The sequence below is a fragment of the Rattus norvegicus genome, chromosome 10, assembly GCF_021556685.1.
Source record: "Rattus norvegicus strain SHRSP/BbbUtx chromosome 10, alternate assembly SHRSP_T2T, whole genome shotgun sequence".
Lineage (NCBI taxonomy): Eukaryota > Metazoa > Chordata > Mammalia > Rodentia > Muridae > Rattus > Rattus norvegicus.
Window position 1 is genome coordinate 102,251,580 of NC_141543.1, and position 16,130 is coordinate 102,267,709.

The 16,130-nt window shown below is 41.2% G+C and overlaps 1 pseudogene; it reads left to right on the top strand.

The window, feature by feature from the left end:
* The first annotated feature begins 10,141 nt into the window (after positions 1 to 10,141).
* Positions 10,142 to 10,908, top strand: LOC148003159 (ribosome biogenesis protein NSA2 homolog pseudogene; annotated as a pseudogene).
* Positions 10,909 to 16,130: the final 5,222 nt, after the last annotated feature.

Genomic DNA, 16,130 nt, shown 5'->3' on the forward strand with positions numbered 1-16,130 from the left:
ACAAGCAGGAAGCCCACAGGGAACTGGCCATCATGACTGCGAGACTCTTTACACAGTCTGAGGTGGCCAGATAGGTAGGAGTCTCCAGGCTGAGCCACTGAGGAGGGCACAGGATTTGTTAAGCTTTTCTTAAGCTTTTCTTTAAATGCTTCCATCTCCTGTGATTCTTCTCCACATCTCCTTGGTGACCACATGGATTAATAAGACAGAAGAACATTTCTTTAAAAGTATGTCTTTATAGTATTGATTTCTGAGTTTGACTGACTCATAAGAGGCCCTCTGAATGGAACATTAGACTGATGTTGTGATAAAGGGAGGTAAGGAAGAGAGACTGTGGTAAAAACAGTTTGTTCAACTTCAGAGACAAGGAATCTCAAAGGAGGAGCCCAGGCAAGAAGATTCCAATATTTCAACAAGTGAAACAATTTACAGTCAAATTGGAGGAGACATCTTTCTGTAGCCACTGTATTGAATTAATCGTCTAGGCTCTTATCTAGCAATTTCTGCTGGAATTGTACTGTCTGCAATACTATCTTTAAGATGAATATTAATTAGGATTCTTTCTGATTATTCCTTTCCTACAATAACTTATTTAAAACTGGGATATATAATTTTAAGATGGTTTGGGGTCTTAGTCATTCTGAAGAAATGAAAATGAAGAATTGGAAACAGGAAATATTTGTTTGAGTAACACAAAGAAATATGGGTTTCAGATGAGAACAAGCATTGGTTCAGTGCCGTCCTCCATGCCTTACAGAACACCGTTGAATCAGGGATAAGGTTCAGAGTCTAATTTTCTTCCAGGAAAAAGAATATATTGTCTCTCTCTCTTGACTATGTCTCTGTGTGTGTATTTCTCATCGTCTCTCTGTCAGTTTGTCTCTGTCTCTCTGCCTCTTTGTCTCTCTGTCTCTCTCAGTCTCTCTCTGTCTCTCTCTGTCTCTGTCTCCATCTCTGTCTGTCTCTGTTTCTCTCTGTGTGTGTATGTGTGTGTGTGTGTGTGTGTGTGCGTATGCATGTGTGTGGGGAGTGTTGCATGAATATTTTTTGCCTATGTGTGTGCGTGTAGAGGCCAGAACAGGATGTTGGGTAGCATCCTCTACCCCCCACCACTTTATTGCTTCGAGACCATGTCTCACACTAAACCTGAAGTTCCCATTCCAGCCAGGTTAGCTGACCAACTAGCTCCTGGGATCTGTGTCTGTAACTCCACCGAAACCGCTGAGGTTACAGGCACGCAAAGGTACAGCTTGGCTCTTTACATAGGTACTGAGGATTCAACCTCAGGTCCCTGTGCTTGGAGAACAAGTCTCCTTACCCATAGTGCTCTGTCCCTGACCTGGGGTAAGATGACCACATCTATGACTTAGTGTCTAATTTGTGGGGAATTCTCTCTCCACTGTTTTAAATGCTTCCTTTGTTCATTTCTTTTCTTATCCCATTCCTGTCTAGCATATGTTATACTTTCTATAGTTGTTATATAGTTCTTAGATAGTTGGTTTTTTTCTCCCATTGCTATTTTTATTTTCATTTTTGATTTTCTAACAACAGATCACTGAATTCAGGGATTATTCCCTCTGCCACCTTTAATTCATCATTTAGCCCATTAAAGGTATTCTTTATCTTTAATTCTTTTTCTGTGGTTCTTTTTTTTTTCTTTCGGAGCTGGGGACTGAACCCAGGGCCTTGCGCTTCCTAGGTAAGCGCTCTACCACTGAGCTAAATCCCCAGCCCCTATCTTTAATTCTTTATCTCTATCACACTGGCTTTGATCTGCAGCATTTTCTTTTGGTCTTTTCCTAGAATTTCCATATCAGAACAAATTTGTGTCCTGGTAGTGCCAACCTGTCTGCAATATTGAAGTCAGGTTCTGATGCCCGCTCAGCGGTGGTATTTTTCTTTTGTTAACAATGCACTTGAATTTTGATTTTGATGCATTCTGTAGCTTTGGCTTGGTAGGTGGGAATTCTATACTGTGTAAAAAGAAATGTTTTAAATTAATCTTTAGAAATGCAGAAGTCAGATACTGTGGGGAGGAGCTGAGGATTCTATCATCCTAAGTATTTGATATTTTAGTAAGCTTGTGCTTCTGAACTATAATTCTCATATTCTCTTCTGTCTCCCCCACCCCCTTGGATGTGACAGAATGGGCAATAGGGGCTGGAATCAGGCATTCACGTTTCTCCCTGTTTGTTAGGCTACCTGTGAAACTGTGACCGATTAGGATAGATGGCTTACATGCACTAACTGGACTTTTAACTTAATGACATTGTCAACTTAGAATGGGTTTGCTGGGATTTAGCCCTCTGTCATTTCTAGTTTCTTCACAAGGCAAACCGAACTAAGAGCAGAGTTCTCTAGTTCACGGTATTTTTCAATTCATACTTGGGTTATACACTCACAAACCCATCATAAGTTGAATTTATCATTGAAATAAAAAATGCACTGAGCACACCTACACCTTCGATGTTAGATATGCCTAGAACCCATACATCATTACCTTATCACTGGGGGAAATGAATTATCAAAATGACTGTTTTTAATAAGTACTGGTTATCTCACGTCTCTTATGAACATGAGATGTGTGTAGTATCTACAAGCAGGTAAAAAGCAGAATGAGTGTAAATCTATATACTTGAGTCATCATGAAGTTGGGCCTTGGTACATAGAGTCATCCTCACTCAGAATCCAAGTACCTCTCCCAGAAACATCCTTTTGTTCTTCTTCCCAGTATCACAATAGAACCAGGGGGATCCTAGAAGTCAATCTCGCCCATGCTCTACCTACCTCGTGACTTGATATCCTTGAAGCTTTTCTCATTCAGCCTCTACCAACTCATCAACCACAGTTTATATTTCCCTCCTTGGGGTCAGCTCTTCCTACGCTTCCACTCCTGGTAGGCTTTGGCTCTGTGTCTTCAGCACCAGATCTTTTCAAGTCTTGGTAGGGGACAGTCGTTTTCCCCGAAATCTTACTTCTCTGATGGATCGAAGTGGCATGGATTTCTCTTACACTTTGCTCGGGATTGGAGGGTACCTTTTTTTTACAGGCTCAGACTATCAAAACTAAAATTTTCTTTATCTTATAAAGGCAGAGACAAATCACTCTAGAAATGTAAGGTTATTTCTTTATAGTGTATTTAATAATATTCTGACATTCCAAGACTTTGGATCCAAGTCCTTAATTTTGTATTCTTATTGTCCAAGGCAGAATTTAATGATATTACAAAGCACCCATGTGACTGTATGAAGCCACGAGAATCAGATCAATTACTCAAGCGATGCTCTGCTTTCTGGGCTTCCGTGCTGGTATTTTGTGTGGTTTTGCTGCACTGCTCTCAAAGTTCATTCGTTCAACCATGTTGTGTCTGGAATACACTGTTGTTGTTGTTGTTGTTGCTGTTGTTTATAATCATCTACCACGTCTGCCTTTTAGAGTCTTTCTGCCCTCTCTTCTGCAATGATCCCTGGCCTTGGGAGGAAAGACTATACGCTAGATGCCCCACCTATGTCTAAGCTCTGTCTTCAGTCTCTTATTTTCTGTTCCTTGATTAGCTGTGCATTCTATGTTAATCACAATCACTGTGGAAAAGTGTTTCTCTGGTGAAGTTTGGGAGACGGCCTAGTCTATGGGTTTAAGTAGAAGCCACTAGGGTTTGGTTGGTTTAATAGCATGTCCTTTGAGCTGTCAGGACAGGGAAAGTAAGCATTTCTTTAAGAGTGTGGCCCAGCACTCGGGTAAAAGTGAGGAAGACAATAGACTTCCACAAATTGTCTTTCTGATCTCCACATGATATGCACATGAGCATATACACATATAGGTAATGATAAATATACAGTGAAAGCTGTAAAATGAAACAGGATTGTTTGAAATCACTAAAAGCTTTCTATATTTTCAAAAAGGATTTTTGCATCACATGTGTTAAGATCAATGATTTGTGGTCTCTGTGTCTCTATCCCTCCCCTTTCTCTCTGAATGTGTGTGTGTGTGTGTGTGTGTGTGTGTGTGTGTGTATGAGAGAGAGAAAGAGAGAGAGAGAAACTGAGACAGAGACAGACAGTCAGACTGAGACAGAGAGACAGAGAGACTCTTTTCTTTCCTTTTTTCCCTCCATCTTTATTAAATTGGGTATTTCTTATTTACATTTCAAATGTTATTCCCTTTCCCGGTTTCCAGGCCAACATCCCCCTAGCCCCTTCCCCTCCCCTTCTACATGGTTGTTCCCCTCCCCATCCTTCCCCAATTACCGCCCTCCCCCCAACAATCCCATTCACTGGGGGTTCAGTCTTGGCAGGATCAAGTGCTTCCCCTTCCACCTGTGCCCTTACTAGGATATTCATTGCTACCTATGCAGTTGGAGCCCAGGGTCAGTCCATGTATAGTCTTTGGGTAGTGGCTTAGTCCCTGGAGACTCTTCTCTTATGTAACTAGGCACATCATTAGGTAGCTCATGCATTAGATGGTCCTCTGTACTCTGGCAAAGATTTCTTCATTTATTAGGAGAATTACTGACATATTCGTGACATTTTACTACATTTCTGCAAAGACTAAACTCCTCCACACATCTCCTGTAGCCTTTTGGCAGTTCTGTAGATCTTCCTTAAAATTCACTTGTAATATTTTCTGTTGCAATCTTAAAGAATTGAAAATCCAGCTTCCCGTTATCCCCCCAATGTACTCTTCCTGAAGACACCTGAAAAGAGTCAGCTCTTACATCCAACCTAAGCAAAATAAAGATTGATTGCCTTCTCAACCAGTTTCTCTTGTCAACTGACTCTCAGGAAGTCAGTTCCTTCCCCAGGAGCAACAGGTCCATGGAAATCCCGTTTATAGGATGTCTCTGAACATGTGGGCTCTCCTCTTTTCCCGGAAGTTCTCTCAATTCTGCAATACTCGCCCCATCATCCCCACTACCATCACCTACCAACCCAGGACCAGAGCTTTGAGTGTTCAGAATATCTAATTCAATTTATAAAATCCAATACAATTTATAGGTGGTGTGGGAAACTTCATTTGAATTGTATCTGCCTGGATCCTTAAGAAAATTTAGTTTTAGGTGAAAACAATAATAAAATAAAATATTGCCAGGCATCTAGTTGCCACAACTGTTTTATGTTCCATTCTGTTGTATCCTGAGCTTCAAGACATGACTTCAAAAAATTGATTCTGGGTGGAATAGGACGAAGGTGCACCAGCAATGAATGTCACCTGAATTTAAGAGATAAAGAAAAGAATCAACAGAGTATTATTAATCCATAGAGGAGGGAAAAGGTCATTTGTTTTTGCTTGTTGTGTTGCTTATTTGTCTTGCAATGTTAGGGATCAAACACAGATCTTATGCCTGCAGATGTTCTACCACTGAACTATTCCTGAGAATCTACTTCAGACTAGGAAACATAGATTGCCTCTTCAAAGGTACACAGGTCAAAGTAGACAAGGGATGTGCGGAACAAGGCCATTGAGGAAGTAAGAGCAGGCTCCAAAAGAGTTAAAAGCAAATAGGTCTTCCTTAGCAAATAGACTTGCTTCTGTTTGTTTCAAAGTCATGAAGTATAAATGGTGTCTACGTGAAGGTGCATTTCATGCTTCATTGTGGTCGCTTAGTTTCCGATGAAGGACAGGTGTAAAATAGTAAGCCCTGTGTTCTTTGTTCTGAACATAGTCATAAATCATATGAAGGGTAACCAAGACATATATTAATTCACCTTCACCTTTATTTTGAGAACCCACACTGAATGTCTCCTTCAGTTTCCATTTCCTTATGAAGAGGGAAGGGGGCATAAGTAGAGACCAAGAGGGCTAAGTTGGAGACAGAGACTTGAGAAATTCACCCTGTTATGGAATAAGCAAGATATACCTATGACTACTCAGGTTTTGTAATCTTCAGTGTCCTCAGAGGACCGTGAAATACATTTTACGGAAACCTATAGTTGGCCTAGAAAGAGGATCCTACTGAAGATGTGTGGCCTTCTAGTCTGTTACCTGGGAAATCTCGTTCTTTCAGGCTCTACGCTCTCATAATAAGTCAATAGCAACCAGTCCACGTGTAAGAGACCCATTATAACCCCATTTTGTCTGAATATTTTCATACCACAACAAGTCTGTTCTACCCTCTACCCCTTTATGAATGATGTTTTAATCTAGTTGGGAGCAGTCAAACCTTGGCAACCTCAAACTAAGTAAGCGTAAGAGGAGCTAATGACCCTTTGGGCTTCAGGAGCCTTGTCGGTTCTGGACTCTGGGGGTGCAGATTCTCCCAGTGCTTGAGAGGTGCAACAGAAGGGACTCAGGTTTGTCCTCTGGAAATGAGTCACATCAGATGGTTTTGCAAAGGAATTTTCCTTTGTAGCTGCCAGTTCCTATGGTTGCATTTGTTTGCTGTGAGCTTGGAGCTGTGGGTGTTTTTACCTCGCTGGTTCCCCCAGGATCTTTCTTTACTGTAAGGTTTTTACTGCTCTTAAGATGCGTGGAAATCATCTTCCTGGGACATCATGTGCCCAAGTCCTACAAGGAAGCAGAGGAGAAAATTGAAGCGCATACCGTGTGAACATGATTACCCCTGCTTAATAGTAACTCAGACAAGTTCTACCTTTGGCTTTCTGACCTTCCGTGCTGATGCTTTTGAGCACTGTATTGCAGAGGCAGACGTTGCAAACCATTTAAAGCTTGCTTTTAAGACACGTCAAGGAACTGTGACATTCTCGAGAGTCATTTGTATTCTTTAAAACCAAACTTGAGGTGTGGACTTCAAACCACTGTAACTAGTGATGATTAAAGTACTATCTCTTTTACTAAATATTTACTAAGTTACTAAATCAAATAATTGCTCCGACCTTGCCCTGTCCTTGTTAAATATGTAAAGTGTCACACTCAAGGTGACACTGCTTGTTTCTATTTGTTCCCTTCCCCCTCCTCTCCTTCACTCTCCTTCTCAAGCTTTATCCTTCACCCTTCTTTCTACCCTTCTTTTCTTTCTGTTAGGATATAGGAGTGGCACAGACTTTAATTTTTCATTCCACATTTAGAAAAGTCTTCCCATGATGATTAATTCCTATGGTACTATAAATTCCTATTGGCTGTGTGCCCTTACACATTTTTCCGTAATGTCAATTTATTAAATGAATGATTATATTTGGTATACTTGTATGCAGGCACATAAACCCGAAACATCTCTTTGAATACATTCCTACCCATTAACGTAGTGGTAAGAAGAAACATATCTTAGAACATTTTGATTTTTGACATCCATAATAGCTATTGTCTGAATGAAAGCAAAGATTTGAAGGAGTCGCTCTAAAGGATGGCTAAGCATTCAACTGGAGCATAGGAGCTGGAACAACTGCTACACACCTATGGACTGAAGTTGGTCTTACTCTTCCTATCCTTCTTATACTTCTTTTTTCCTGAGATCTTTTCCAGTTCTTGGATTTCAATTTGCTCAATGTAGTGCCAGTGAAAATCCTCTTAGGATAATCCAGTAGAGCCACTTGGTAACTTCCACTTTCCACAGCTATACTGTGGTTTGGGCTTTCAGAGGATCCAGGAACTTCCAGATGACTATCTGTGTCAAGTGCTCAGTGTAACTCCAGGAAATGTATGCAGTGCCCTCCTGACTTCTAGTCAGAGTGTCTGGCTCAAGACTGCTTGGCATTTTCTCAAATGACTGTACTAATCACTTTCACAGCAGCCTAACCTTGATCCCAACACTCAAATGAAGAAAAGGTATTTAACTGAATGTAGGAACTCAAGGAAGAAAGGATCTCACAGACCATACGTTGGTCCACCTCTAATATAGAGGAGACCTAAAGAGAAGCATAAAGCACTTTGGGTTTTATTTCCTTTCAAGGTAATTGTAGTATTTGAGACAATAGCTTTCCTTCAATGGATGATTTTAACATGCGTACTTCTCCCTGTAGAACCAAAGAGTTATCAATTACAATTCAGGAGGAAATTTCTCATATGAAGATCATTCTAGTCAGTCCTAAGTGTCACGTGCAGAAGATGGTGCCTGGGAGGGAAGCCAGTGATGGAGAGAACATGAACTCTCACGGACTCTGCGACCTCTAGATCAACCCCAGCCTCCTGTTTTTATTTGTAATATGGGAATGATGGTTCTGTGTTGACTCACAAAGTTAGGGTTAAACAAGGTAAGGCACTGAAAGCACATAGCATTCAGCTCTGCCCTTAGCAAATACTACATAAGAATACAGCCGGGATTAATACCTCCAGATTGTTGTTTGCTTATGGGTTTTCTCCATAACCTGGTTTTCTTTTACCTTAATGACTGCAATACTTCATATCTATTAGGAAGAATGGAGAACAGAGAGAGTAAGCCTACCTTTTATTTTCTTATCATGAAATAAGCTTGCCGTTAAAAAATTCTCATGACAGAACATGTAAATACATCACAAGAAGGTATATTATTAATAGTCACCTAAAGAGAAAGACCAAAAGATTCATGATAGGAAATATTATTGTCTTTTGTGATCTAATAGGTTTGATGTGGGAATACTCATTGTTAGGGATAATTACCAAAATCACCGCTGTAAAGTATTCTGTTGCCTAGAGAGTAGTACCGACTTAGCAACCAGAAGATACAGATCTACAGTTTATGACTGCATTTTATTCAGGTTGAGACCCCCATATTACTTTCATTTCTTGTTGCTGGGTTAAAATACCCTGACAGAAGCCACTTAAGGGAGGAAGTATTTACTTTGGATTACAGTTACAGAGGGCACACAGTCCATCATTTCTGGGAAGGCATAGTGACAGAGGCACGAGGCCAGACCATCATATTGCGTTACCTCTGGAAACAGAGAGAATGAACAGGAAGTGAGGCCAGGCAAGCTACCTCAAAGCCTTCCCTCCCTTTAGTGACTCACTTCCTCCAGCAAGGCTCCACCTCCTAAAGGTTCCACCATCTTCCCAAATAGCATCACTGGATGAAGAACAAACGTTCGAATACAGAAGCCTGTGGGGGACATTCCATGTTCAAACCGCAGCATCTCTCTTACCTCAAGAATACATGTCACTCGTCAAACTGAGAACGATAAGGTGCGAATAGTATTAATTAATAACAGCGTTTTCTGCTTGTCTCCAGGTTCTAACATCTGGGCTGAGTCAAGCCAGTATAGTACAAAGAGACAGTTCTGCCAAACGAAACATAACCACACATCAAAGTCCTCGCCTCTGGAATTCCAGTGGCACTTTTATCTGGAGTTTTCATTAAACCACGCCTTACCTTAGACAGTATCCTGTGTGAGCCATGAGGCGACACAAAAATAGCTTGTTGTTTTGCTGATCAGAGTACTAGCATTTGTGGACAATAACATAAAAAGGTCAGGGCATTGGTTATTTTAGTGCCCACTATAAAAAACATATTTTTATGTACATTGGGGTTCTGTCTGCTTGTATGGTGTATTAGGGTTCCCGATACCATAGAACTGGGATGACAGTAAGTTATGAGCTGCCATATTGGTGCTAGGAATTGAACCCAGGTTTTTTTGGAAAAGCAGCCAGTGCTATTAACCACTGAGCCATCTCTCTAGCCCAGGATGTATTTTTTTTTTTTAAAGCTTATTTTCCTTCTCTACTTTAGGCTGCAGAAGGAAGTGGCTTTTGTTGTTGACATTGTTCTTTGGTTTTTTAGAGTTAGGATAGTTATATAAAACTTAGGATCCAAACTCTGTGGATCTCTGATTTCCAAGCAGCACAAATTGAGACTAATGGTTCCTTAAAAATCTATGGGCTAGAAGGCTGTAAAGTGTTACCATGGGACAGTAAAATGCAAACTATCTTTGACAAGCCTTGGTTTGACTTGTTATATTTGACTTTAGAATGGGGTGGGGGCAGAATAATAACCATTCAAAAGAAAACACAGTTCCAGGTTCTAACAGGTTCTTCAAGTTCTGTCTCATGACGGTGGCAAGAGGTAGCAACTTGAAGTCAGCCAGGCCACCATAGCAACATTGGATGCTAAGATACTCAGATACTCCGGGCACTGTGTTCAATTAATCACAAGAACTGTGTAACACTTCCTTGTAAAACTGTTTTTGTCTTAAATGATAGTTTAGCTAACGTAAATTTCAAACACACATTGGAACCCGGCAGGTCGAGGATGGCTGCTCCCACGGTTGTCATCATGCCACAAAATGAATATATTGAATTGCACTACAAACGATACGGATAACGTTTGGACTACTGTGAGAAAAAGAGAAAGAAAGAAGGTCGGGAGGTCCATGAACATTCAAAAAAAAAATTGGCTTGAAAGCTAAGCTCTATCGTAAACAGCGCCATGCCAAGAAAATACAAATGAAGAAGACTATTAAGGTGCATGAGAAGAGAAACACCAAGCAGAAGGATGGCGAGAAGACTCCACAGGGAGCAGTCCCTGCTTCCTGCTGGACAGAGAAGGGCAGTGGGGAGCAAAAGTACTGTCCAACATGATTAAGCAGAAAAGAAAAGGTGGGAAAATGCAAGGTCCCTCTACCCAAAGTTCGTGCCCAAGGAGAAACAGAAGAATTGAAAGTTATTCAAACGGGGAAAAGAAAAAAGAAGGCATGGAAGAGAATGGTTACAAAAGTCTGCTTTGTTGGTGATGGTTTTTTACAAGAAAACCACCTAAATAGGAATGGTTCATTAGGCCAATGGGTCTATGTTTCAAAAAAAGCCCATGTCACACAGCCTGAGCTGAAAGCTACCTTTTGCCTGCCTATACTTGGTGTGAGAAAGAATCCATCCTCCCCATTATTACAACCCTGGCTGTGATCACCAAAGGGACAGTCATTGAAGTGAAGGTGAGAGAGCTGGGCCTTAGGACACAGAGGCAAGGTGATTTGGGGAAAGTATGCTCAAGTTACCAACAATCCTGAAAATGATGGGTGCATAAATGCAGTCTTGCTGGTTTGACAGTGACGTCTTATAAGTCATTCCACTCACTACCGAAGACTACACACAGTCAGGAAAACACCATCGCTGTGATCTTTCTGAACTACCAAGCACCTTACCTCATGTGCAGTCATCAGGAAGTATTTATCAAAAAGAAAATAAAACACTGCCCAATTTTAAAAAAAGAAAGGTCAGCCTATAATACATTTTATAGTTTAGGCATATTTAGGTAATATGATTAATTTGGGAATTTTCCCTTATAATAGTTTCATCTTATGACAGATCTGTCAAGACATAACCACATCCTAAGTTGAGGAGTCTCTATATGTTATTTTGTGAAGGAATGGTGATGTGTCACTAATAGAGTCTAGGAAATCATGCTTCTGTGTGTGGAATACACAGACTCATTTTCATTCTAGAAGGTTAACCCCATTCTTTTGTTTTTCTCCATCTTTATTAACTTGGGTATCTCTTATTTACATTTCAATTGTTATTCCCTTTTCCAGTTTCCTGGCCAACACCCCCTAACCCCTCCCCCTCTCCTTCTCTATGGGTGTTCCCCTCCCCATCCTCCCCTCATTACCGCCCTCCCCCAACAATCACGTTCACTGGGGGTTCAGTCTTAGCAGGACTAAGGGCTTCCCCTTCCACTGGTGCTCTTACTAGGCTATTCATTGCTACCTATGAGGTTGGAGCCCAGGGTCAGTCCATGTATAGTCTTTGGGTAGTGGCTTAGTCCCTGGAAGCTCTGGTTGGTTGGCATTGTTGTTCATAAGGGGTCTCGAGCCCCTTCAAGCTCTTCCAGTCCTTTCTCTGATTCCTTCAACTCGGGTCCCGTTCTCAGTTCAGTGGTTTGCTGCTGGCATTGGCCTCTGTATTTGCTGTATTCTGGCTGTGTCTCTCAGGAGAGATCTACATCCAGTTCCTGTCATCCTACACTTCTTTGCTTCATCCATCTTATCTAGTTTGGTGACTGTATGTGTATGTGCCACATGTGGGGCAGGCTCTGAATGGGTGTTCCTTCTGCCTCTGTTCTAAACTTTGCCTTCCTATTCCCTCCCAAGGGTATTCTTGTTCCCCTTTTAAAGAAGGAGTGAAGCATTCGCACTTTCATCATCCTTTTTGAGTTTCATGTGTTCTGTGCATCTAGGGTAATTCGAGCATTTGGGTTAATATCCACGTATCAATGAGTGCATACCATGTGTGTTTTTCTGTGATTGGGTTATCTCACTCAGGATGATATTTTCCAGTTCCATCCATCTGCCTACGAATGTCATAAAGTCATTGTTTTTGATAGCTGAGTAATATTCCATTGTGTAGATGTACCACTTTTCTGTATCCATTCCTCTGTTGAAGGGCATCTGGGTTCTTCCCAGCTTCTGGCTACTATAAATAAGGGTGCTATGAACATAGTGGAGCATGTATCTTTGTTACATGTTGGGGTATCTTTTGGGTATATGCTCAAGAGAGGTATAGCTGGGACCTCAGGTAGTTCAGTGTCCAATTTTCTGAGGAACCTCCAGACTGATTTCCAGAATGGTTGTACCAGTCTGCAATCCCACCAACAATGGAGGAGTGTTTCTCTTTCTCCACATCCTCGCCAGCATCTGCTGTCACCTAAGTTTTTGACTCTAGCCATTCTGACTGGTGTGAGGTGGAATCTCAGGGTTGTTTTGATTTGCATTTCCCTTATGAGTAAACATGTTGAACATTTCTTTAGGTGTTTCTCAGCCATTCGGCATTCCTCAGCTGTGAATTCTTTGTTTAGCTCTGAACCCATTTTTAATAGGGTTATTTGCCTCCCTGCAGTCTAACTTCATGAGTTCTTTGTATATTTTGGATATAAGCCCTCTATCAGTTGTAGGATTGGTAAAGATCTTTTCCCAATCTGTTGGTTGCGATTTTGTCCTAACAATAGTGTTCTTTGTCTTACAGAAACCTTGCAGTTTTATGAGATCCCATTTGTTGATTCTTGATCTTAAAGCATAAGCCATTGGTGTTTTGTTCAGGAAATTTTCTCCAGTGCCCATGTATTCAAGATGCTTCCCCACTTTTTCTTCTATTAGTTTCAGTGTATCTGGTTTGATGTGGAGGTCCTTGATTCACTTGGACTTAAGCTTTGTACAGGGTAATAAGAATGGATCGATCTGCATTCTTCTACATGCTGACCTCCAGTTGAACCACCACCATTCGCTAAAAATGCTATCTTTTTTCTTTTGGATGGTTTTGGCTCCTTTGTCAAAAATCAAGTGTGGGTTCATTTCTGGGTCTTCAATTCTATTCCACTGGTCTATCTGTCTGTCTCTGTACCAATACCATACAGTTTTTATCACTATTGCTCTGTAATACTGCTTGAGTTCAGGGATAGTGATTCTCCCGGAAGTCCTTTTATTGTTGAGGATAGTTTGGCTATCCTGGGTTAACCTCATTCTTATCCCAAGTCCCCATGTGTCATAGGAAGATCCCCAGTAAGCAAGTAAGCATCCGATACGGACTGATTTATGGTTACTTATTTATATTGGAAAAAATGAGAGAGAGAGAAGCAAATGCATCTTCTTAAAGTATGCAAGAAGCTCTTTAAAGAAATCTCTAAAATTCTAGACATTTACAATGACAAATCAACTGTGTTTGGTAGGATTCTGAACTCTGAACACCCTTGCTCTTTGCTTTTTATGATTTGCTTTGCCGAGTTTTTGTTGATTTGTCTTTTAATTCTATCCATGGCTGCTTCCCTTGTTCTTCCTCTCATATATGCGACTCTCATATATCAGTCTACGGCCTCTGTCCTGGGTAAGACAGCTTCCTGGTGCTTTATGCATGGAGGCAATGAAACAAAATACACCGAGGCACTGAGCCTCTTAATACAACCTTCACTTTCTGTTACTTCATTTGATGCCATGAAATGGTGGGATTAACCCCCCCCCCCCGCCAGTTTTCGTCTTGGCTCTGTTTCTAATTTGACGTCAAGGATTTCTTCTTAAGTGGCTATAAAACCAAGGCATAGTACCCACACAAAACATTTTGAGGGGCACAGGAAGTTTTGAAAATGACCTTTGGTCCCGGTTGCCTTCGCCAATTCCTCAGGAATCAATTTAATCACGAAGGGGATGTTTACGAGACAATCTACAGCGTACATGCCCGTGCACATGCCGGTCTCAGAGGTTGTTTTTCTAGGTTAGAGCTGAAAGGAGGTCAAGTACCTTGCGGTGTTCCTGTTATTTTGTGTTTACTCTGGATCCTTGCAAAGTCTTTTCCGAGGGATCAGCAAGATTCCTAGACAGAGAAGACTCTGAGCCTGTATTTTTTTTTTTTTTTGGTTCTTTTTTTCGGAGCTGGGGACCGAACCCAGGGCCTTGCGCTTCCTAGGCAAGCGCTCTACCACTGAGCTAAATCCCCAACCCCCATATTTCTTTTTTTAAAGGAGAACATTGAAAAGCTTTTGCTTGAAGAATTTTATATACTTGAACTAAACAAGGCCCCAAATAGCAGCCTAGTACAGCTTCAGTTGAACAAGGAGATGGCATTTCAAGGGTAGAGAGTTGCGGGGTAAATTTTCAGCATCATGACAAGGATAATCCAACATGCTGTAGGATATTGTAATTGAGATCTGAAACAGGCAGAATAATTAAAATCCTGAGGAGATGACAGTGGGTGGCTTGGGAAGATCACAGTGTCTATAAAGCACTTCATCACGTGGGGATAAACGTGGTTCTTGGGCAACTTAGACTAATAAATACACAGTTCTCTGCTTACAGGAAGTAAACAGTATTTTTGGAGATGGGTGAAAAATATCACAGTACAGCATCTTATATCTTCGTAGCACTAAGGAGCTGTCGGAAACCCTCTATCAAATTTGGAAAAAGCTTTGATTTTTCAAAATTAAGGATCATCTGAGACACACAGCGAGTTCTTCTATAGCTTACATTTGTACTTGGAAATCACTTCAGTGAACGGAAAATATGTGTGAGCATCTCTGGTACCTACATGAACTTGCCGGGGAGTGTGAACACCCTGTAGATGCCATGTGCAACTCTACCTGTGAGAAATACTAGGCAGGAAAAGATACCAATGAACTATTTACTATACAGAAACCACTCATAGGGAGATGTTAACTGTCTACATGTAGCTCCCTTCAGTGTGTAGGCCATGAGGTTTCCTATGCCTGTTGGAGCAATGTTAAATCCAATTGTAGGATACACTTCCTTCTACTGGTTCCAAGAGTTTACAAGCTGCAAGATTTCTTCCGGTGCCCATTTCTACAAATTATTTCCAGTTCGTGTTATATTCTCTTATTGGTTCATTATTGGACATGTAGCCCAATTGCCCTTTTGTTTGGGTGCCATTTTAAATGTCAACACTAATAATGCTTTTCAGTGTTCTGGTCCCAACTATATATTTTTAAGTGTTTTCTCTCTCTCTCTTTCTCTCTCTCTCTCTCCCCGTGCTGTGTGTGTGTGTGTGTGTGTGTCTGTGTGTGTGTGTGTGTGTGTGTGTGTGTGTGTGTGGGCGCGTGCGCATGCGCGCGTGTGTGCATATGAATGTATGTATGTATGTATGTATGTATGTATGTATGGTTCATTATGTATGTTTAGGCAAATTCATCCATGTGTATGCATCAAAACCAAAAAGTCCATCCAGCGCCCTCTTTTACTGCTTTCTGCCTTGGATCTGTTACTCAGATTCTCTGGATTAAACCTTAGGGTTTGTCTCTTGGCTAGACTAACTTGCCAGTGGGTGTCAGAATCCACACATCTCTGACCTTTCTGTGTTAGCATTACAGCTACAGTTGGTTTTGCCTACCTGGGTTGTTGGGGATTCAAACCCAGGTCTTGATGTTAGCTTAGCAAGCAGTCTTATCCCCTGAGCCCTCTCTTCAGCCTTTCTCCGTAGGTTCTGATTTGAACGGTGAGTAGTTTGGTGAGTTTTAAGAGCAACAATGCTGTGTTCTAGCAGAGCTGGGCAAAGGAGGGTAACTGTAAGCAGAGCGTGCTATGGGTGGCCTTAAGTATTAACCTCCAAGGGCTTTGAGCCTGGGCTGTTTCCAGTGTACTAGGATGTCTTTATCACTCACACTAGGTAGCAAGGGAATCTGTTGGTGTTACCTTGTCTCCCTTTATGATTTGTCCTCTGGTAGCCTTCTTCTTAATCCTCCTAGCCTTTACCTAGTATGAACTTAACCAGTTGGCAACATCGCACACTGTGATGGGTTTTCCAAAGACTAAAATGTACCTTTTTTTTCCCTT